The sequence below is a fragment of the Thermobia domestica genome, chromosome 17, assembly GCF_964235325.1.
Source record: "Thermobia domestica chromosome 17, izTheDome1.hap1.1, whole genome shotgun sequence".
In the NCBI taxonomy this organism is placed as follows: domain Eukaryota; kingdom Metazoa; phylum Arthropoda; class Insecta; order Zygentoma; family Lepismatidae; genus Thermobia; species Thermobia domestica.
In genome coordinates this window covers 109330963-109355908 of record NC_137470.1, presented here as the reverse complement: position 1 = coordinate 109355908, position 24946 = coordinate 109330963, and the positions used below count along the sequence as shown (strand labels likewise).

The 24946-nt window shown below is 35.2% G+C and overlaps 1 protein-coding gene across 7 annotated transcripts in view; it reads left to right on the top strand.

The window, feature by feature from the left end:
* RalGPS (Ral GEF with PH domain and SH3 binding motif) overlaps positions 1–24946 on the top strand; it is a 385336-nt gene that overhangs the window by 117553 nt on the left and 242837 nt on the right. The window lies entirely within an intron of this gene.

Genomic DNA, 24946 nt, shown 5'->3' with positions numbered 1-24946 from the left:
ATATAGCATTATATTAGATTGAAATATAACATTATACGATTTTGCCCTTGAAACTATAGAAGGCAGATGATTCATAACAATGTATGACTGTGAACGGAAAACTCCGAAGATCACCCGGGATCGAACCAGGGCCACTGCATTAGAGGTGCTCTACCATTGTGCTACCATGACCCGACGAATAGTTCGTTTTCTATCATATATCAGAAATAGTGAAAACCCAGGTTCCCTTAATCTGCGTATTTCTTTTACTTTTGGTTTAAGAGTGGAAATAAATGATATTTTCTAGCATGCTCCCATACCCAGTTATAATGGATATAAACGAAATTGTGAACCAAGTTATAATTTTATTCTCCACAAATTTCTAATTTTGCTTATTACTAAGTAGAGATGCAAGGGCTCGGAAAAAAACCGGCTTTTTTGGAAAAAAACTCGGTTTTTTCTGCTTTGCTTTTTTGCTTCGGAAATTTTGGGCTTTTTTCAAAATACTGCTTTAAATTGATAAAACAGACTTTGTATCGCTTCTCTATAACACAAAAAATCATTTAATTAGTGGTTGATGCTGATAATAATATAAAACATCAAAAATAAACTATGAATTTCGAAAAAATATTTCAAACAATTTTTCTTCAACATATTTACATTATGAATTCCACAGGATTAACCAATGTATATAATAAGAATTTTTTAACCTCCTATATACAAAAGTAAGCAGAGTTGGCAAGAACCGTGGTTGTTTTTGAAAATGCCAAAAACCCGTTTTTTGGGGGATGTTTAAACCAGGCTTTTTTGGTTTAAACCAGGCTTTTTTGACTTAGATTTTTTGCTTTATGTATTTATATTACATATTCACAGAAATAGCCTAAGTTTGTTTCGCCTTGATGCTATTATGCAACAGCGGGGTTATGCCGGAAGAACTCCCATAAGCTTAAAGAAGTGCGTTCAGTAAATTTCTTAAGTTGAGAATCTCCCGTCCTAGCCATTGGGAAAATCCCGTCATTACTTGAAATGTAAGACAATAACGGGAAAATCCTGTTATTGCTTTGCATGTAAAATTTAAAGGTCAACGTACCATAATCAGTACGCTAAAACTGAGGTATTAAATTACAAATTTAGTACCGGTACGTAGATATCATTGAAAGTCCAATCCAAGCTAATGTTGGAAGCTACGTAGGCAATCGATAAATTTTGCCAATTTCTATCAATATATTTAAGCAATATTGGCTTCTTTATAAAACAACACGCATTTAGGCATGTAGAAATATACAATTTGGTTTGTTTCGTATATTTAGGCTTAACATCCTTACGAAATACCGAGGTTATCAAGGAGAAGACTTTCGCTTAAACTGACATCCGAACCGCTACTTGGGTTACGCATGAAAGAAGGATTGTGGTTCGACCGAGAATTGAACATGGGACACCTTGATTAAAAGGTGAAAGGGAAATAAAACTATTGCAGGTAGTTTGATATCTGGAAACGTTACCATGAAGTTCACACGATTCGCATTTTTCATTCTTTTTATTTTTGTGGTTTAAACCAGTTATTAAAAAGAAAAAGTTGGTGTAAATCAGCCAACCCTAAAAGTAAACACTTCTTTTTAAAGAATACACAAATGACTAGCAAAATAGTATATAGTATTTTTACTTCAAAATATTCCATACCCTCTTTTTGAAACAAAATAAAATTAAAATAAAACATAAGAGAAATACTTAGATTTATATGATACACTTAAAGGCTGCACATCTAGAGCTTTTGGTTCTGTATATTCTTGAAATTCTACAGTTAAGTTTTATAGAACCACCATCACAGTTTACCCAATCCTCAAGTTTTCTGAATTTTTAACAAGAGGGATTCAACATATCATTACGGAACTCCCCCCCCCCCAAAAAAAAAGACTACGGAATATATTTAAGTTAAGCTAAATACAACTGCATAACAAACATGACTGAGTGATTAGCTTTTGCGCTTCTATCGGGAAGTCCGGGATTCAACCAGCATTCGACCATTCTGACAAAGCTTTTCTTCATTCCATCTGTGAATGTAGAAATAGTGCGTGTACTGTGAGTTGGGCGACTTCCTTTTTTATTGTTTTTAAATCGTTATTATTACTAATTACCAGCAGTGACGGTTTTGCGAAGGTTAGGGGGGGCGGTCTTTCGGACTGAAGCCCGTTCCCCAAAGTTACGGAATGTCTGCAACAAACGAAATATCTATTATTTATGCCTTTACTCATAAACTTTAAGCTCCCGTCAAATAAAAATTACGAATGTTTAAAAAAACTAAACATTAGTAAGAAACCCTTCCCAAAATACTTTTCTAAATCCGCCACTGATTCTCAGTATAAAATGATTTTTAAAGTTGTATCCGGAAGATTATTGCTAAACATATAAACGAAACGAAATATTAGTTATGCCTGTACTCATAAACTTCAAGCACTTCCCAAATAAAATTAGGACTTTTTAGGAAACGAAACAATCAAAAAAAAACCTCCTAAAGTACTTTTTTAAAACCGCTATTGATTATTTGTATAAATTGGTATTCAAGGTTGTGTCCGGAAAATTATTGCTAAATCACTTCACAGCTAAAGTATAACAGAAATGTAAAAGTACGGTTTGACGGATATATTGAAAAACGTACGCTTTGACGGATAAATAGAAAAACGGGCAAGTTTAACTTTTGCGCTAGAAGCTAGAGTACTAAAAGCTCTTAGAAATGAAACACGGATGACAAACTAGAGAAGAAAAAAGATGTCGATAACTCAAAAGTTAAAATAAAGTTAAATAGCCTCTAAAATTACCCTCAAATACTACATTCTTCATGTTAGCTTTAATTCGTAAAACATGTGCTCCATCCATCTTGATGGTGAATTTCAGAGCGAAATATCACATTCAGGTCATGGAATTTTTATCTAACTATAGAATATACTATAAGAAAGCTATTTAGACAGAAAAATCATGAAGTTGAAAAAAGCCAAAATTTCCAAAATTCTCGTTTTTTTCCCAAAAAAGCCGGCTTTTTATGTGAAAAAAACCATCGATTCAAAAAAGCCGGCTTTTTTGCATCTCTATTACTAAGTATGAGTCATTTACTAAAAGCAAACACCGCTTGTACAGTACATGAACTTCCTCAGTAATACCTAGGTAATATTGATTATGTAAATATTTTAACTGTATATCTACTTACAATCTGACAGAATAAACTTTCATGTGCGGTTGTAATTGCGTCATTGGTTCAATAGAAATTCGAATATATGCTTTAGCTTTACGTGATGTAGAACGGATATTCATTATTACTTTCCAAATGTAAATCTAACTTACATTAAAAAAAAATGTGGTAAGGATAATAGCATTAAAACTTCGGTATCGAATAATGTAAAGTAATCACAATGAAAATGTAGGAGAAAATATGGTTTTGGATATCACAATCAGTATGAATAGCGGAAAGCACGCAAATGGTGGAGTTGGGAGGTGACTTTTGGTCAGGTGCGTTGAGATCGTTCCATGAGATGATTTTCGGTGAGCCGTGTTTCCTCTTTGTCCATCATTGAACCCCGTTGACGCATATCCGTTCGCACTACGGTGTTGCCAGCTTGTATTGGCGTATTACATATATAACTGTAAACATGCGCTTCAACAAATATGTATGTAAATGAATTCAAAACTAAAAAAAAACACTTAAAAAAGACATATGTAAAATGTATTTGATTCTTGTTAATAAAACAGACATGTGTGGCAACATTCGTTAATTGCGTGCAGAACTATAACATACTGTAAGAAGTGTTCATTTGACCTGAAAAAACTTAACAATTATTATGGTAGTAGCTAGTGCATATCGTTGAATAACAGTGTCTGCAAATCGGAGTAAATACATATTAATTTGTATATGTAATATTATGATGGCTCTAAAATGCTAAATGTATATTATCGTGTTAACGTATTTAAATCCGCTATTATATTTCGTAATAAGGAGGGAGTTGCAGAGGAAGTATCAAGAGCACTGCATCATTGTGAATATGGAGTTGGATTATCATCATTACAGTTACAGTATTAACCTGAGTTTATTTGTACTCAGATTCCCTAATTTTTAGTCACATTATCTCAGTGTATTTCAGACATCACTATAATAATGCAATTTCTAACTTAAATACTTCTAAATCGAATATACATATAATGTGCGTGTCAGAGACGGATTCAGATTTGATGTGGCCCTAAGCTATTGAATGTAGTGGGACCCTTTAGTCAATGATAAATTGTCTGAACCGCAATGTGGAGTTAGCTACATGTTGCCATACAAGCAGTCCATAAAGAGTGTAGACACCCTAAGAGCAGAAATAAGCGAACTAGTGATATTTTTGAGAGCAGGCTAGCTTTAGAGGCCCCATTACTTACATCATAGGAGCCTATACACACCAAATACTGTTGATGTATACACGTGTATAGCTTGTTTTTAATACTCTAGTTTGGAAATGGACACTCATGTCTAAAATGATTGTCGCATATCTTTTTTAGTATTAAAACTTTGTAGCAAATATTAGAGAATACAAAATAACTAACGGATGTTCTTTTGTCCATCAATTTAAATTTAAAAGAATGTGTGTTACTATAGATTCTCTTTTACGGTTCTCTGTACTGTAGTATATAGTTATGTAGACCTGTAAATCACTTTCTAGTATCTTCAGATTAGTATAACCAGACTACATTGAGCAGTAGCTTCAGACAATAGGGAAACAACTATATTAATTCCGCTTCACATTCTATAATTATTTTCAGTTAAAAAAAAAAAAAAAAAAAACACTATTTTTCCTTAAATAAGATTGTTTTTTGGTTTCCGGGAGATATCCATAGCAAGGTATTTGTTCCGGGTTTATTTCCTGTGGTTCTTTTCAAATTCCGCGTGAAATGGCAATTTCACCACTGTCCTTGTGTCAAAAAGCTTAGCAGTTATACAATGATTATATACAGGCAACCAGTAGCAAACTGTTTAAATGCGCGCAAAACTTAACTGAAAGTTTGTGGCAGAATCAAGTCACGACATGATTATGTAGACTGCCGTGGCATTCTTGCCTGCCAGGCGTGAGAAGTCGTACAGAAAAAAAAAATGTTTCTTAAAATACAGTTTTGAAGAGGAAAAAAGTTACTATTTTATTCATAACTTTGTTATTTTAAACATGTTAAAATTAATACATGTTTTACTTGAATAACGTTGTGCGGTGGATTGGAACTACTGGACTTTCCGGGAAGTAGCTCAGGGCCAGACTTTAAATATTGGCCTCAATATTAATCATTAAAATAAAATCTTGATATTTATCGTTATAATGCATACATTCTAGGGAAAAAAAAAACTGGTTTACTTTTAAATGCATTTAGGACAACAAAAGTGAAGTTCCCATATCGTGATAGTTGCTGTATATGATATTTCCAATAAATATAATTGATTTCAGAGGAGCTGAAATAAATCCATGCAATATTATGTACAAAATTTGCAAACTAAAATTAAGGATATTGACATCAATTTTATATGAGCGATCATACAAATTACAGATTGTGCTTTAATTCTGATCTGTGTAATTGAAGAGAAGGAAAACTTGAAAAAGAGCTTTGGGCAGTAAGAATGGATTCTTGTTGTAAACCGACACCTAATTACATTGTAAAGCTGCCTTCCTTCCTTAGTATTTTAGTGATCACAATAATCAGTGGTATACAATTACCACAAAACGTGCATTCTTTCAGTCAGTGATAGCTTTGTATTTACATAGTTTTGCAATCTTTGCCATGACTCTCAGGTTGTATTCAATTCGTAATGAGAGGAAGCATTCAGTTCGAAAACGTTCACCCCGAGATAAATTACTAATCTTAGGAATCAAATAGTTTATACAGGATGTTTCAAAACCCACAACGCTTGGGAGGTGATTCCTGATACTAAGATAAAAAATAGTCCAACTTGTTGCACAAATGATTCCTTTCGGAGTTATAGGCTGTCAAAATCATGAAAAATTGAACTTTAAAGGTCTATAGCTCCAAAACTATGGAACCTACCGAAGTCAGGTCAAGATTTCGCTTAGAAACCAATACGTGCCTTATCCAGAAATTCATGTTTAAAAATCCTTCGATACTTCCGTAACAATTTTTATAGAGGAAGTTTGGCTACGGGCGTATAATTTGAAGTACTCATCAACTACCCCTTTAAAAACTTTTGCCGAAGTGCCGTAGGATTTTGAAACCTGAGTTTTTGGGTAGGGCACATATTAGTTCCTAAGTGAAGTCTCGACCCGACTACGGTAGTTTCCATAATTCTAGAGCTATGGATCTTTAAAGTTCAATTTTTTTTTTATTATTTTGGCAGTCTATAACTCCGAAAGGGATCATTTGTGCACCCAAGTTTTCTATACTTTTTGTCTTATCTTGGTGTCAGGAATAATATGAGAAATTTTTGTATCCGTAGAAATTCATTACTTCGTGAATTGAAGCAGAAGTTTGGTTACATTTAAATGTTTACTCTTTGTGAGCAAAACACTCGACAGTATTTAGTCCAACAATTTGTACTTAATTGTTCAGGAATAATGCCTCTAATATATTGCAAAACTGTTTCGTTTGTATGATATCACTTACAATATATAATCTATATTTCCATCATTCCACCTTTTAAAATTATTTTCAATTGGAAATAATAATTTTATCATTTCATATATTTTTATCGTGTTATATATCATGAGTGTAATTGGTTGCAGGGGAGTTACTGTAAGTCGTAAAACTGTATAAGGATTGGACTAATATATAACATTGGTTCCGAATCAGTGTGTCACACAGTCTCATAGGATGTATGTGAAATAAGAGGATTTAATGGGACATGGTGGCTCAGTGGAACAGCGTTTACCTCTGATGCTTGGGGTCCCTTACCCATCTACTTTTCAGCTTTCTCAGTTTCATGTTTCGAAGGCTTTCGTTTTTAGTTTTTCTTTCAGTTCATGTTTTACGTACATACGTCACACACCATGCACCTGCTTTCATTAGCCTTTTCTTCAGTTTTAAGTCAAAAGTTTCAGCCATTAGCTTGTGTTTCTCTATTCTTATACATATTTAAATAGTAGCTGAAGTAACCGTTTTTGCGCGGAAGGAATACGTTTATATGTTCAAAAATTCATTTCAAACTGTTCTCGCTAATGTGATTTGTGGTCAGGGACAGCTCTACAATATGTGCAACACATGCATTCGCACTGGCTGCAAAATTTGTCTTCAATATATTATTTAAAATAAATATTTCTTGTTGGAAACAGACTACATGGTGATGGTAAGTTAAATTTTCTAAGATGACGTATTTGAATACTACATTCATAAATCATGTTTAGGTCACATAAGGTTTTAGAAAACGAAATCTTCCAGTTTTACGTCCTACGCTTATGCCGGTTAGGCTAAAGGAGACGGTGATAAGTAAATGGAATGATGGAATGAAGAAAGTGGGAGGAAACGGGAGAACCCCGAAAAACACACGAACAGGGTGTTTATCCACCAGAAAGTTCACTTGGCGTGAGCTGGGATCAATCCATGGACCCCATGCACTACAGCTGAACGCTCTATCACTGAGCCACCGCGGCCTCGCGTACGTATAAGGTCACGTGGACAGTGCTAAAGCAAATGGTCAAACAAATTCCAGCATGAATCGTTTGACTGTTGTCACACACAGAAATAAATTCTTGAACAGTAGCGAACACTTGCTCCATGTAGTTAGTTAATATAATTTTGATATGAAAAATAGTTTTTTCCTTTGTCATAAATTTTTTATCACTGAAGGGTGAAAACAGATTCTTTTTTAACAGATTTAGAAGGAAAATCAAGAAATAAAGATAAGAGCTAGTTGCGCTAGAATTGCAAACTGATATATTGACATTGAAGCTCGATATTGAATTCTGACACAACAAGATTGTATTTAGTTCTGAGTGCGAGTGGCCTTTCTCTTTTAGTTGTTCATGATGGAGTCGTATACTTAAAATGGTGCCTTTTAAGATCTGCACTTGCTGGAGAAAGAGGGGGGAGGGAGCGACAAATGATGCCATTGTACGGGGCAGCAAATTGCCTTGGGCTGGCCCTGTTTCTATACTTTATGGTAATATGGGTTTACTCCATATTATATTATGTTCATGAGAACCTTACTGGCATCCAAAGGAAAACGTTTGGGAATTTAAGTGGACATTCATCACTGATCTTAAACTGTATGTAAGATCGAAAGAGAACAAACGGTAATCCTGCCATATACATTTTTATTCTAATAAATGCTTAACACACAGGTATTTAAGGAAGGAAAATTTGTACTTATTGGGGGGGAAAAAATGTACACGGAGCAAGAATGAAGTTAAAAAAAAAAACTTTATAATTTAGACTATGCATAATATGCTGTGGCAGTGGCACAAATTACGTTAGAGAATACGGTGAAGAAATTTGGGTTCGTTATGTATAGAGATTTGTTGAAACACTATAGTTTATATTATAAAATTAAAAGTGACTGTGTTTGTGACTTTTAATCTCTTGAACCGCGCGACCGATTCCGATCAAATTTTTGACGTAGATGCGATTCTGGCCTGTGTGTTTTTAGATATTTACTTTGACGGTAGAACTTAGGGGAGGAGGGGGAATAAAACAATTCTTGAACTAAACGTCCAATCTCGATCAAATTTTCAGCATAGATGAGGTTCGGGCCTGGGATAATATGTGTCATTTAACTTTGACGGTGCAACGTAGGGGAGGGGAATAGGGAAATACATGTAAAAAAAAAAAATAGAAATGAAAGTGACTGTCTATGTGACTTTATCACTCTTGAACCACTCGACCGACCTCGATCAAATTTTGAGCGTAGATGGCGTTCGGGCCTGGGATGGTATTTGTCTATTCACTTTGATAGAATTTTGGGGAGGGAGGAGTTAAAAAAATAAATATAAATCTTGAACCAAACGATTAATCTCGATCAAATTAACACAATGAGGAGGTTCTGGCCTGAGATGTTATCATTTCACTTCGATGGTAGAACTTAGGGTAGGGGATCTTGAGTGGAAGATATATAAAAATAAGTAAAACCTCATAATTCTTGAACCATCCGACCGATCTCGATCAAATTCACAACCTTGATGAAGTTTAAACCTGAGATGCTTTCTGTCATGTCACTTTGAAGTTGTAACTTAAAGTAGAAGAGAACAAAGAAATTTAAAAAATGATCAAAAATGACCGATATTAATGTCGAATCCATAGATTTCGGGGTAGGACTGAGATCGACAGTGATACTTATGATGCTGTTTAAATCCAAATTCAGCTGCGCAATTTTGGGGAGGGGGAGATATATAAAAATGTTCGAAATGACCAATATCAGTGTCGAATTCATAGTTTTCAGGGACTCTAACACTTCCGACGCCGTGCCCCGCAATATGGGTAGAGGAAGGGAATATGTAAAAAAAAAAAAAAAAAAAAAAATCGAAAATGACCGATATCAAAGAACGCTTTAGTAACTTTAGTAAAAATGACTGACTAACGGAACATACTACTATTTTTTAACTTTTATATGTATGTATGTATGTATGTATGTATCTTTTTTCTCGGAAGTACGATAGTATTCTTGTAATTACAACGACCCTGAATATAGTTCAATTACAAAACTACTATCATAAGCAATGTGTGTTAGCGTGAACTTCAGTTCATTTTAGGCCAAATTTTATGTTATCTTGAATCTTAAAATAGCACAATCAGTGATTTCCCATTTGCTCTTTGTCCAGTTGCATCCGCTTGCAGAGTTAGGTCAGAAGTTATCGAGAATGTACTAGATGAGAATTTGGTGTTTTGCCATATATTCACATGTGAGGATTTCCCAAAGTGCTTACATTTTGCTTACATTTCCGGATGTTTTTCCTTAAATCTTGAGTTAGTTGTGTCATTAGAAGCAGACATACATAAATTCTCAATTTTTATTTTCAATTACCTAAATTAACCAGTTGAGAATGCTCCAAGAGTATTGCCAGAACGAACTTAAAAAGAAGGAAGAGATGGAGCGGGAAAGATAACTGCCATTGTTCCTAGATGTAAAAGTAAATAATTTTATCCGCACCTTGTCCTCTTTCTCGCAAAAATTAGCAAAATATCATCTCTCTTGTCTTAGTTCTCGAGATATAGCTGCTTAAATATCCAGAAATTAAAAAAAATGGCCAATATCTGGGGAACGGTGGCCAGTTGGACAGTAGACAGTTAATCAGTGGCCACGGGCTACTATTTGGTACCAAAATGTTTACCATCCTCTTAGATATTGATTAACATCAATATCACCTCTCTCTGACTTACCGTTCCCGTGATAGTAGCCAAAAGATAGTTCCGGCTTCGGGAGATTTAAGGAGCCAAATCTCGCCGTAAGTCACACAAAGAACATATTGTTGTTGATCAATACCTAAGAGGATGGTTAACATTTTGGTACCGATATTAACTGATGACCATTGGCCAAATCAATGGCCAGTTGAACAGTGGCCACCTGTTACTATTTGTTACCTAAATATTAATCAACCATGCTTTTAGATATTAATCAACACCAATATTGTCTCTGTATGACTTACAGATCCCGAGATATGGCTCCTTAAATCTCTGGAAATCGGCCATTTTTTTTGCCAATATCTCGGGTACGGTAAGAGTGACGCGAAAAATTTAATCACTTTCTAGATAGTTTTTGATGCTCTATCGAATACAGGGTTCAAAATTGCAAAATCGCAAATAAGAGACAGACACAAACACACACAGACAGAAAATTCAGTAACGAACTTTTCAAGTTCGTTGAAAATACGCAAACATTTACAAGTGTCATAATTTTACTCGGAAGTGCACTAAAACATTTATGTTCATAACGTAGTGTATATATTGTATGATGTGCACAGAAGTAACGAATTCCAGAAAAGGCGTTCATTGGAATTCACTCGTTTGATAGGAACAACCCATGGAATGTATTCTTTTCTTTCGGTAGACGAAGTTAAGTTTTCAAGTTCCTTAAATTGAAAGAGTAGGGTAACTGTTAGCAGGAACTTACCCAATGATTTAACATAACTATATACCTGAGATAAGCTAGATAACTAACCTTATGGCCTATGGAAACCGGAAGTTTAATGCCGCATTCACAAAAGCTCTCCACTGACTTCTATCCTTAGTCAGCTGAAACCAGTTTTTACTTTGTATTCCTATTTCTGCGAGATCCATCTAAATATTGTCCTCCCATATGCGCCTAGGTCTTCCTAATGGACGTTTTCCGATTGGACTTCCAGTTAAAACTTTGAAAGCGTTCCTACTTTCTTCCATTCTGGATACATGGCCTGCCCATCTCAGTCTCTTAGACTTGATGATCCTAACAATGTTCGGTAAACGATATAAATTGTGTAGTTCGTTATGAAATTACGGCCATTTCCTATTCTCGTTTCTCTTAGGTCCGAATATTCGTCTCAGGATCTTGTTCTCTATCACCTTGTCAACGTTCTTCCCTCAGAATAAGCGACCATGATTCACAACCATACAGAACAGGCATGATTTATCGTTTTATATATTTTAAGCTTGAAATTCCTAGATGTAATTCGCGGCGAGAAAAGATTTTGAACATCATAATAACACGAATTCCCTGTTTTTTAATCGACATTTAATTTCTTCGTGGATATGGCTTTGGCCTGATAATATTGATCCTAGATATTTGAAAGTATCCACTTTGTGGAAAGCATTGTTTGATATTTTAGCTCATCCTTAATTTGCAGCATTATGATGCCGACAAAGTTCCATGTATTTAGTTTTCTTCGCATTTACTTCTAAACCCATGTCTGTGCAAGCGTTTAATAAGACTTCTGCATCTCTTTCTATTCTTTTCGTATCCCCTACTACATTTACATCATGGTACGTCATATGACCTGGAGAATACCATTCATCTATGGCCCTGGTTGCATGGCACTGTAAGATAAAATTATTTAAATATAGGGTTCAATTTGAACTATTCTTTTTCATCCTAGTGTATCACCGTCGAACTAAACACTGACGACGAGTCTCAAACTGTTCTGAAATACACATAGTAACGGCTGGACCCATTACCCACGTCTTTTCGAGGACAGATATCCTGGCTATAGACGTCCACATTAAACCATGATCATTCATTCATTCATTCAGGTCTCTTTTGTCTTTAAAATGATAAAAAAAACTATTTTAATATCTTTTCCGGAAAGCCAATTTTTAGTTTGTTTTTTAAAGTTTAATGTCCTAATAATTGTCTTAAAAATTATAATTTTATCTTTTCCCTGACAAAAGCTTTTGGTAGTATTTACTCTTTAAATATTACTCGTTATCAGTTGAAGTTTCTTTACTAATAGGTGCCTGACCTGCAACAATCTACACTCAATATACATTTACAAAACCACTTGCCTTTTAAGGTTATTTTTAATTTGTAATTAAAATATAATCCTTTATCACATTTTGTACATAGACTAGCTTTTACTTCCTTTCAATTTGTACTCTTAAGTAAAAGGCTTATTTTCTAAGTTTCAGAGAAAGTTCATGTTAAGTGTAATTAAAATTGGATAAATTGTTGCAAAGGTTATTGTGTACAGTCCGCAGCAAAAAACGTGCAACATGAGCATATAAGTTGATTGTGAAACCACGCCTAACAGCGCAGAGACTCAACATAACGTCTAAATGACACGAATCATGCCAGGAGAAACCTCGCGTCCTCCCCCGCACAATTATTTTGGAGCAAAAGACTTCGTAGTTTCACAATAAACTTAACATGCTCATGTTGCATGTTTTTTGCTGCGGACTGTACCATATACAAATGGATATTAAGAACAACTCCGCATTCACGTTCGTTTCAGTAAGTAATACAACGAGCACCTTGTTCTATAGTACTTCACAGGTGGTAGAAAAGTAAATACTCCGAATTTTCATATTGTTCATAGGTTTTCCTTTTAATATATCTCCAAGACACTGACAGTTTTCTTTCCTTGTATCATACTGTAATTAATGCAGGAGATGAAACTTTTCTTGGGATGCTGAATCGATTGCAAGAAACCTCATCTCCATATCTCCTACCGTTTTTGTTCCGATACCTGTCGATAGACGGACGGACGGACAAAGCCGTTCTATAAGACGACACTTACGCGGAAAGTATTTTGGAAGTCTAATAAGGCATACATCAGCTCCTCTCTGATACTTATTCAAGGGAATATACAGGTAACTAGTGTAAAGTACATTCGTGATCTGATATCGTCAGTCCTGTCCTCCCAACATTATTTGGACACTTTTGTGACACCTTGCTACCCACGAGACGAGTGATTTCTTGTCTCAGAAACGGGCCAAGTACGTTTTTCAGTTCGTCACTAGAAGGTAAACACGGCAATTGTCATGTTTTCGATATTGGAATAGAGAGATTTCACGAGTCCACCCACCCAAGCCAGTCCACCCAAGTCTTAGGTCTTAAGCATGGTTTATGTCACACGATTCATAGTACAAAAGCCATAAATTGATAGTAGTTATATGAACACAATGAAAGCATTTATCAACGTTTAATGAAAAAGAAGTCCATTGCACGATATACTCTAATAATAAATGTGGATATAGCACACCCTTCGAGAACTCACGTGGCGTGGAAAGGTTAGAATGATTCGTTTTTTTTTTTTTTTTTTTTAATTATGGCATAAATTTACAAAATGAAATCAAAAAATTCCATGATGAGAAAACGTTGTTTCTCGTGTCGTGTACACAGTCGTCCAGCGGAGTAACTCGCGATAAACTATCATTGAACTTCTATTTTGCTTACCATTTGTGAGGTTCTGAATACGTGTGGTTACATTGTCCCGCTTGGTATAAATTCTCATAAGTCAACATTCTCTAGTTGTATCATGTTTAGTATTGAAACTTACCATATTAATGTTTATCCTAATGGCAGTGTTTTACTTAATTTCTTTTAACTTACTTGAACAGTGTATATCATACGCAGTGAATAAACCTTATGGGATTTCGACCCAACTTAGCGTGGATGTGGATCTTTACTTGCTTACTACGCATGTGAAATATTTTCATGTACAGATCTTTCTTTGCTGGTCAATGACTAGGAAACCAAAGTTGTGGTTTAGACCAGTGGTTCTGCACCTTTCCTAGCTTATTACCCCTTGGGTCAATGTAATTGTCCTGAGCGACCCCATCATCTTAACCCGGTCCACGCATACACTTGGCTGAACTTAAGAATTGGATAAACCAATCTGAGAACCAGAAAATGATTCCAGTTCTTAAAACCAGCCTTGAAGAATATATATTATACTTGTTTAATATAACTGAATGAAAATTGTTGTTTCCCTAATTTGTCTTACATTAGGGATCTTTTCCCTTACATTTTTTCATTTATTTATTTATTTATTTTAGAGGTGGCCCATTCCGGAATTTTTACTTTTTGGAATACGGAAAGTAAAATCGGAAAAATTCAGATGTCGGAAAAAATCCGCGATTTAAAGAATTCCGATTTCGGAAAATTTCTGAGTTTTCCGAATTCCGGAATTTTTCTGAATTCTGCAATTTTTCCGAAATTTTCAGTGACATTTCCGATACCGGAAATTTTTGGCCATCCTTAATTAATTTATTTACTTACAACATACGCTTGCTCTCTTCGCTTTCCAAAAGAGGCCAACGAGCGTTTCTATAATTGACTTTTTTTTTTTTAAGGGAATCTAAATGCCGTATTGAGCTCCTCCGTGGCTAAGCGGTTAGCGTACGCGCTTTTGGCGTGGGACCGGGTTCGATTCCCGGCGGGAGCTCATGTGGTTCGGATTCCACGTTAATCAGTAGGTCCACGTCTCATATAGCCTCGTTGCTGAAAGGGACGCTAAACTAAAATCAACTCAACTAAATGCCGTATCTTAATTTATTATTACTCGTAAAAAAATATTTTCGATAATTCGTAAACTTTTTGATGGTTTTCGTCCAGTAAGAAAAAAAAATGTTCAAGAAATCTCAACCGCCTTCTAAATAGTCTACCACTCCTTCATTTTGTTCCCGTGTCCCCTTTGGAAACGAGAACTCCCTCTGGAAAACGTTAATGCCCACGTTAAGAATCACTAGTTTAGACAGTGAAATTTTAGATTAAATAAAGTTTTAGTATTTAGAACAAGAATTAGAAAGAAATAGATAAAAAGAGCTCTTACACATTAAATTAAAGCGAAAAGTTAACCTGTTACATGTTGAGAAAGTACACTGTGTACTTCTAATAAAGATTTGATAAAATGAGTGAAGGACAAATTTTTACCACAGTCGGGGAAACACATTACTAGTTTTTCAGCCACTTTTGTTCATCACTTTCTTCGACTTCCCCAAGAGAATTTCCCGACCCAGTTTTGGATACTGTGATGTAAATTTCTCACCATAAACTGGAAGAATTTATTTACTTTAATGTTGTTTATAGTCTTATTATGTTTGTTTAATGTATAAATTGAAAGTGAGACTTCTATGTGGTCGGTATTGACAGTGGATTATGTTGCTGGATACTAAGAAATTTTATTTACCAAGAAGTGAGTTTCACAGTGTGAAACTACGGTAGTTCTCCACACTATGCAAATTCAATACCTGAACTTGAGAGTACAACTGTTTGTTGGAATAGATTAATAAGGTCAAAAATAGAAATTGTTCCTCGGGTGATGAATCCATATCAGAAATGCATTATTTGCTATCCCTTACTGTTTTTGTTCTATGTTGATAAAGGATGAAACCGGAAATCGTTAATTTGCATCACTTACGGTTTGAATAGAAGGTTATGGGAGGAGATGGGACCTACTCTAGGAAAGCTGAATAGATTGTAAAAAACACATCACGATATCTGTGATCGTTTTTGCTGTACTGAAATTAGTATTGAAACAGGTAGTAGTAGTACATTGCAACTACTTCTGGTTTTAGTAGGGTGCTGGAGATCGTGATCTGTTCTCTTGAAACCCTAAATTCATTGCAGAAAACAGATTGTCACTATCTAATATCATTTTTGATATATGATGATAAATGTTGAAACAGGAAATGGGTACTTTGAACCATTGGCAGTTTGACTAGAGAGTTAACGGAGAAGTGGAACCTATTGTTTGGGCTATAAATCGATTGCAGGAAACCTCACATCTATATCTCTTAACATTTTTCCTCTCTGGAAATCAGTATAGAAACTGGAAGTAATATTAAAATTGAACAACTTCTGATTTCTGTAGTGTTTTCGAGATAGTGATGGTGCATTGCCTCGAGACACTGAATTGTCTTCGAGAAACCACTTCTTGTTATCTTTTGTCTTTTTTTCTGTGTCAATAAACGTTGAAACCGGAGAAAGACTAATTTTAACCACTTCTGGTTTGAATAGTCTGTTAACGGAGGAGATGGAACCTATTCTTCAGACATGAATCTCGATTGCAGAAAAACTCTTCTCGATATCTCCTACCGTTTTTACTCTGATACCTGTGGACGGATTGACGGACAGAGCCGTTCTGCAAGACTTCGAACACTTATGCATAGCCGTAGTTTGGAAGTTTAAAGACTATGCCTATCGCTAGAATCGTCAGATCCGGCAATATTGATTTCCTTCCGTCTTAGGACGTACTCATACACTCGCGAACATTATATATATAAGTAAAATATGATATTATATTATAATCAGAATGTCATATCGGTATTTGACGGCTGTGATGAGAGGAAACCCGCTGCATACCACCATGATAGCCTGCTTTAAGCGACTATTAAGGTTTCCTAATATATGCATATTTTCATGTACGCTGTCAAGCTACAAGTGGCGTAATATAACCTCAGTGGTTCAAGGTTATTCTACAAGTGGTTCAGGGGTTCCTGAGTTCAAATATGTCCTAATTGTAATAGTTAAAACATCACATCAAATTTAGAAATGATAAATCTTACTACCAAGCAGAAAGTAAGGTCACTTGTCTCAATATGTGAATACGAGAATCTACAAATTATATTCAAATTATGTTTTGAAGTCTACTACATGAAGTGTTGCTGTAGATATTTTTTTTTAGTAAGAAAAAGACAACACAATGTACAGCTGTATAGTGCGTTTACTCAATAGAAGTGCAGTTCGGGAAAATTCTTTGAAGTTCCCATGCTGATTTTTACACCATGCCTTCCTCCTTCCAAACTTCTTTTGACCTCATTTGCCGTCGTAATACCCACTGTGTGTGTTCTTTCATTCCAATACTATGGCTAATGTGAAACATGTCAGGGAATGTAAGAACGAGACAGCCGGTCTTGGGAACAGAGAATCGAGCACTAATTTAAAGGACAACATTTGGAACTGTGGCAACTAAGATTCCATGTGGAGTTGAAAAGCGATTGTTGATTTGTTTGAAATGAGGATTCTGGTTGGCTATTTGGTTATCGGAAATGTTTTGCACAAGATCTCTCGGACGATGACTTATTTATGGCACGAGCTACCACACGTAGAATTCGGCGTTCTTTATATACCAATTGCACTTCGGTTGAAGAAACAAACTATACTACGATTTACTATACCTACTAAAGTTTCTCTTCGTGAAACATGTAAATCCGGTGAAATCTCTAAATTCGGTTGTATCATCATTATTACAAGTTTTTTTTTAGAGTTCCGAACGTGTTGCATTTTGGATGTGATGCATTGATTTAGTATGGGAAGTCTTATAGTACGGCTGTGTCCATCCTATCGCCCGTCTGTCGTCAAATACTGGAGGAAATCTGTAATAGAGATTGTTTTTAAAAACAATCCTTAGCATCCCAAGAATAGATTCAGTCTTCACCTTTATCTGGTTTGCTCAAGGGGTCCATATTCCTGTTAAGATGCTCTGCATACATATATACATTAATAATACATGTCTCTCTCGCTGGTTAGTGGCTTGCGGGTGCACTTTCAGTGCATGTGATTCCTGGCTCGATCGCCAGTACGGAGGTTCGAATACTACATTAAATTATAGTACATATCATTAGATCATCAATACTGAAAAGGGATGCTAAACTTTAATAACATATCATAACGAAGTGTGCAAATTTGGATGAACTTAAAAGATTTAACACAGGCTGGTCGTTCTCAAAAATTGTTTTAAGGGAAAACTATTTCGTAAAATATGACAAGTTAGTAAATGTAAAGAGTTACGTAACAAAACTTCAGGATGTTCCCCCTCGTTTACATATAATGCTGTTCATGAAATTGAGACATTCTAAGATGTACGAGATCCTCCGTTACAGTGGGAGAGCTTGGGGAAAGTTCTTCTGGATAAGGGAAGAAGACAATAGAAAAATAATGTAGAAGTGTGGGAAAACTAAGTTTTTAAATAACTCTCACTACAGATTGTATTGATCACAGGTGATGGAGCGGGTCACAACCTCGTAACTTGAAAGATCCAGTGGCAGGCAGATCCTTGACCGAGCACCATACCTGGTGATCCGAACAGATCCATGACCTGGACTGACCCAACAGATTCGTGACCTGATGGCTCCGACAGACCTGGAGACGACCAAACATCGTCATACAGATGTGCAGCATTTGTAAATCTCCTAGTGTAACAAATACGATTCTATTTGTATATCTTTCCTTACTAAATTTACAATTTATTTTCTCACCTGTTGTTTTCCTTATGCCAAAACATTACACTGAAAGATAACTACAAGTTTTAACAGTATAAGTGCATCAGAATCATAGAAAAGATAATGCTACATAGATTTCGCATGAGTAATCGTCAAAGTTTAATCAAGCGAATCTGTTAAATGTATCGTTTAGAATATAAAAAATGTATTGTTTCATTAAATCTTTTTTGCGCGTTGATAAAAAAAAAAAAAAAAACACTATTATTTTCCAGTATGGGAAGACGAATAGGTATGAAATTATACTTGAAATATTCAAGACGCAATAATACTTTAAGAAATGTCACACCGGGAATCAAATACATTGATATTAAAACTTGAGTAATGGCCATTATTAATCCATTATGAAATTTTGTAATAGTGCTACAAAGTTCATATGTTGCTGTTTCCGAGTCATCGGGTCGGTCTGGTCACCGGGTCAGATCGGGTCTGAGAACGGATAGTAGACTTAGATGACCCGGGCAAAAGTTGTGACCCAGTGTCCTGTGGCCAATTTTATTACTAGCACAAGACAGGATCCACGAAGGCAGTAGTGTTGACAGATGGGTTGGCCCCTCCCCTTATTACAGTGATATCAAAAATGGACTCTGCTTACGTGGGGTATGTTTCATTTATGATTTTCGATATGACATTTAAAAAAAAATATTTGTCACACATACACATATATATTTCACTGCCTGGTTAGTTCGCTTGGAGTTCTTCTCCCTAGCTCGGAAATTACAGATGAGACTTGAACCTACAGCTTACCGTAGGCTCCGAAAAACGTAAACTCCCACCAGGAGTCGAACCTGTATCTCCAGCACCAAAGCGCGTACGTTATTCAGGAGAACTCTATTGTACAGTCATGTTGAAAAAAAAAACTTTATTCCCTGAAGTTTTATCTTACCCCTACATAACATTCTAAAATGTTTTATATACTGGATTCATTATTTTTTATACTCTTTCTTGTTGGTATATGCATAAAAATTTACTATCTGCGGGTCTAAGTAGAGGACATCAGAAAGAAATGTGGATGGTTAAGATTGAAAGCAAATATATATATATATATATATATATATATATATATATATATATATATATATATATATATATATATATATATATATATATATATATATATAGTAGTGAACTATTGCTTAAGCATATTGTTAGCGTGTACGACTTTGGTGCGTTTGGTCACTGGCCTATTCTCGGTGAGAGCACTAATGTTTCCCGGTGTTGACTCAAAATCATGACGGAATTGGAGAACTACCTGAATTAAGAGATACCAAAGTCCGGTTTAAAAACGCAGAAATGTCATCTTGAAGATGTGCTGACCATGTATCATTCAGTTAAACCTTCACCATCTGCCCAGTCATAACCGTTTCAATGCCATATTTGTGACATCAAGCCAGTATATATACTGAATGTACCAAATGTTCGGAACCATAAGCTAGCTCTGCTATGAGTAAAGATACGAAATAATGGAAAGAATAGTTGTTGGAATGGGCAGTTTCCAATCTAAAATGTGTGTGTGTGTGTTTTTTTTTAATTTCACCTCTTTCAATCAAAAAACATTGCCAGTTTAATTGTCTGTTTCCTTGAACCCTCACCGTAGCATAATTGTGAAACGGTATCGAAGTGTTTTATGTTCCCTACGTAACGATGCGCATGTTTCCCGTGTGATGTATTCGTACTCTTAATATTCCGTGCGAACACCTTACTGAAATGGAAACGTTGCTTTTCTTCATTTAGCATATGCGTCTTACGACTGTGGAACCTAAAGTGTCGATGCGACTGGAGGTCCACCATTTTAGATTGATAACCACCTATTTTCAACAACTTCCCATTTCATTTTTACGTATCTTCACTCGTAACGGAACTATCCTATGGCACCGGTATGTTACATAATGCTTTTTTTGTACGAAGGAAGATCAGAAACTAAGGTTGTAAGGCTTATATTTATGAAGTTTCGTCTGTTGTAGATGAATGAGAAGTGTTTGGTAAGTTTACTACACGGAGTTGGCAACTGTGTAGAGTTTCAGCCACCTTACACCTACAGCGGTAGTTGTAGGTAAACACAAATGGGGACTCATTTGGAAAACTGGTCTCACGAAGAAGTCCGCTCAGTTATTAGATTTCTGTGGGCGAAACATGTAACCGCGGCTGAAATTCATCGGCAGCTCGTTAGAGGTTTACGGAGAGGCTGGAATGTATCGTTAGCATGCCACAGAGTGGTGTCGAAAGGTTGCGACTTGTAGAGAAAACGTCACACGTATACAGTCTAGTAGATCACGACGCTGTTGAAGCAGTTTTGCTGGGACATCGACCACCCTCCCTACAGCCCGGACCTCGCTCCAAGCAACTGTCACCTGTTCCTGCACTTGGAGCACCTAAGAAGCCGTCGCTTCGCTTCAGACGAGGAGGTGAAACCCTTCGTGACAACGTAGCTGAACACGCAAGGTGGAGTTTACCAGGAGGGAACCTTCAAACTCATCCCACGATGCGACAAGTGCCTTAACTGATATGGAAACAGTCGAAAAATAACCTAATGTATGTACTATCTGTTGGCTATATGCAATAATATACACACGTTTCACTGCAGATTTTGTAACCTTACTTTCTGATAACTCCTCGTATATGCAAGGTGTGTGTTTTTTTACGACATGGTAGTTACCCCCTTCGTGAAGTTTTCTGTCTACGCCACTACGCGATGGGGTTTTATTTTCCACGACGTGGGACGTTCGTCTTTTTTAAATCATGAAGAGTGAAAACAGAGCAAGAACAGGAAGTTTCTAGCTGAGCGAGAACTTCCAGTGCAGGAACCGTAACTTTACTCAACTATTTTAAGAACGATTGTAATATGACGTGAACTGCAAAGGGTCTCTCAACCTTGCTTCGTTTCTTGAAGGAGAGAGAGAGAGCGCTTTCTGGCTGGTATTCAAGGTCGGGAGAAATTTCATCTTCATTGGGGTACTTAACAACCCACACCCTCCCTTTAAATACTTCGGTACAATCCACCTAAAAACAAAACACGTCATTTCCGTACACAATAAGTAGGGAGTTTACGATCTGGTAAGGACGACGAAATTTCGTTAAGAGTGGAATAAATTCTAATTTTAAGTAATTTATTTGCTACAAACGTGCCTAAACAGAAACTGCTTGCTACATGTAACCTTGTTATGTGTAAAATAATGTTTCCGTTGTTAAAATTAAGAGTTTACTGGAAGAAAGCTATATACACCAGAATGGCAAGCTGAGATATTTGCATCTAACAGTCGTATGGTAGAGTGATTACTTAACTGAAATTTAAAACAACTCGCTCAACTCTTGATATTCCAACATTTAATATTGTGTATTGTTTTATTTTTCTCGAAACAAAACTGCAGTTAGCGTAATATACTACTTTACCACTTATTATTTATTACTTCTAAACGTTTCTGAGGCGTATGCATGCGTATTTAGGATATCATACATAATAAATTCAATTGATAAAAAAAAAAAACAAAAAAAAAAAACACACACACACACACACTAAATAGAACAGGTTTGAAGGGCAAACTAATTTTCTGTTAAGAAATAAAATAGTCCTTAACTATGTAGCACAAATTGGAACTGGTCTTCTGGTATTGTGATTTAATTTGTATTTGCTTTTATCGTAACTAGTGGCTGTTTGATCTCTCCCAGGGTGGACTGGTAATGGATAAGCCGTTGTACGTTAAACTAAAAATTCTAGTATGCCTTCAATATACTTTTGATTTTTTTCTTTCATTGCGAGTGTCGTGAGGATTGATTTCTAATAAATAGTTTGTGGGTAGTATGATAGAAAATACAAATTTAGAGCAGCAATTGGATGCACTTTAAGTGAATTGAAGTTTAAATGAAATAATAGGATATTGTAGAGAAAATATATAATACCTACTTCAGTTATTTAATGATCATTCCTTTAAAATTTTCAAGTCTGGCGGTGGATACAGCATAGACAGAGTTTAAAAAGTTGTCGTCTGAGTTTTGGTTCGATCAATACGCACTACCAGGCTGCAGGCGGCTGGAACATTAGTCGCGACCTCCTGTGACCCTGTCGATGACCTTTGGGTGTTGTAACTGCCTTTTACATATCATAACATTATTCATTGTTACATGCCGTAATGCTCATGAAAGCTCGTGCCCAGAATCTGTATGAAATTCAGCACACTGTGTACATGTATTATTGCTGTACATAGGACGTACGTAATAAGCCAGCAGAATTCTGGATTCTAAAAGTTGAACTATATACTGGAATTTCTCGTCCTTCGTGTTGATACAATAAGAATTTACTATTGCTAAAATTACTAAATTGGAAATTTCAATGTTGTTGAAAATATCCCCTTTGCTCCTTTAAGAAGAAGCAGAAGTTTCGAAAAATGCTGCAACACGAATTTGTTCATTTTTGGATCAAAACATCCAATATATTTCAGGCAAAAATTTTCTTGTAGGCCTTATATCTGGAGAACTACATATAGTGTAGCCAACCCAAACTATCACTTAACTTAGTATGATATACTTATTCCGTTAAAAAAAAAAAGAAAAAAAGAAAAAAGAAAAGGAAACGATTTAGGGACCATTCAAAAATTTTGGGCTCCTAATCCGAAAACTAATTATTTGGCAAGATCGCAATCTTTTGATGCATTTTTTTATCATTCCTAAAATTGTTTATAAGGAGTTTATGAATCTAATTTCACGCACTAACTCAAGCCCTTATTCGCATTGTACATTTTTATCAGACTTCAAGAAGGAAAAAGAGTTTTCAATTCGATCAGTTTATTTATATTGTGTCGATATTCAGTTTTAGATAATTTTTCGTAACGTGTAATTTCATAATTTGTGTTATGTTTAATTAAAGAAAAAAAAACGGAAAAAATGTTTTCTGTACTAAAAAGTGGACACAATGTAAATGTCATTGCAATAATAGTTATAATAATCCGTTTGTGTAGAAGTTGCATGTGCTGACTAAGGCTCTATGTAGTTTATTTATAATTTAAACAGATTTCACAATTTGTTTGTTCAACAAAATTTTAGATATAAAATTTTCAAATCTCTTCCAGCTTTTATAAAATTGTAAATTCGTTAAAAGAATTAATGAAGTTTATATAACGAAAAAAACACACACTAATTTGAATTAAGTACTTCGTACAAAATATTCAACTTTAGATTCATCAAAAAATTAGTAAATCTGTATGCCTTTTATACCAATTAAACACACATGCTTAACTACACACAAACTACAATCTCAGCTACATATTAAAATACTCAGTTCCAGTCAAAAGGTAATTTCTAATTTCATGCTCATTAATTACATTGTCAAAAATATTTTGTTAAATTTTATAAAATAAATGTATTCAGATACACCAATAATTACCTCTCGCAGTTACTTATTTAGTTCTACTTTAGGGATTCAAGTTAAACTGTGAAGGTAAAAATGCTAGTCCTTTGGGCCTCTTGATACCTGAATCTGGGATCCGATTTTCGTCTAATTTCGCTAATCTAGTTGATAAAGTTGCAAGAAGACGGATATTTACGATAGATAGGAGTTTCATAAAAAAACAGTAATGTCAAGTCTTAGACGTTTCGTTCGTTTGTAATGTCTGGGGAAAAATATCTTCTAAAAGGTTTGAGGTATGTGAAAACGTTACCATAAAGTTCTCACGATTTGTGGCATTTTATTTTGCTATTATAATTACGTATTATTATTATTATTAAACCATAACCAGCGAATCCTCTTTATTAATGACCTGAAAGAATACGTTACGTACAATATCTTTTTTTTAACTTTAAAAAACTAGCTGAACTGCGCTCTTTACACAGCGCATTACATATGAGCATGAATGTCTTTGTCATTCTTCAAATCTGTACATGTCCCTTTACTGACACAAGTGAAAGAAGTCTTGATAAAAATCGGCAAGGGGTACCATAAAGTGGAGATTTTTTTTCGATTATCTTTTTCAAGATCTCGCACAGTTTGCAAGATTTGAGCCTACTACCGGTTGGAGTTTCTAAATCATGTATGATCAGTGTTTTCTTTCTTCTTACATGCAGTATGTAATAAGGAAATACATTACATACACAATTAATTATAATATCAGTGATATATATGCTGTTCATTGGGTAAACCACTTCAAACAATAAAGATTCATCTTACAGTGTAGAGAGTGTAGAAATGGTATTATTCGTTTTCCATTATCATTGGACATGAAACAAACGCCTAAGAGATATACAACCCTTGTATACAATAATGTGTTGGAATGTATAACTCGTAGGATACGATGTTTTACTTTTTAAAAATTTTAACACTAACAGTGTACCCCTA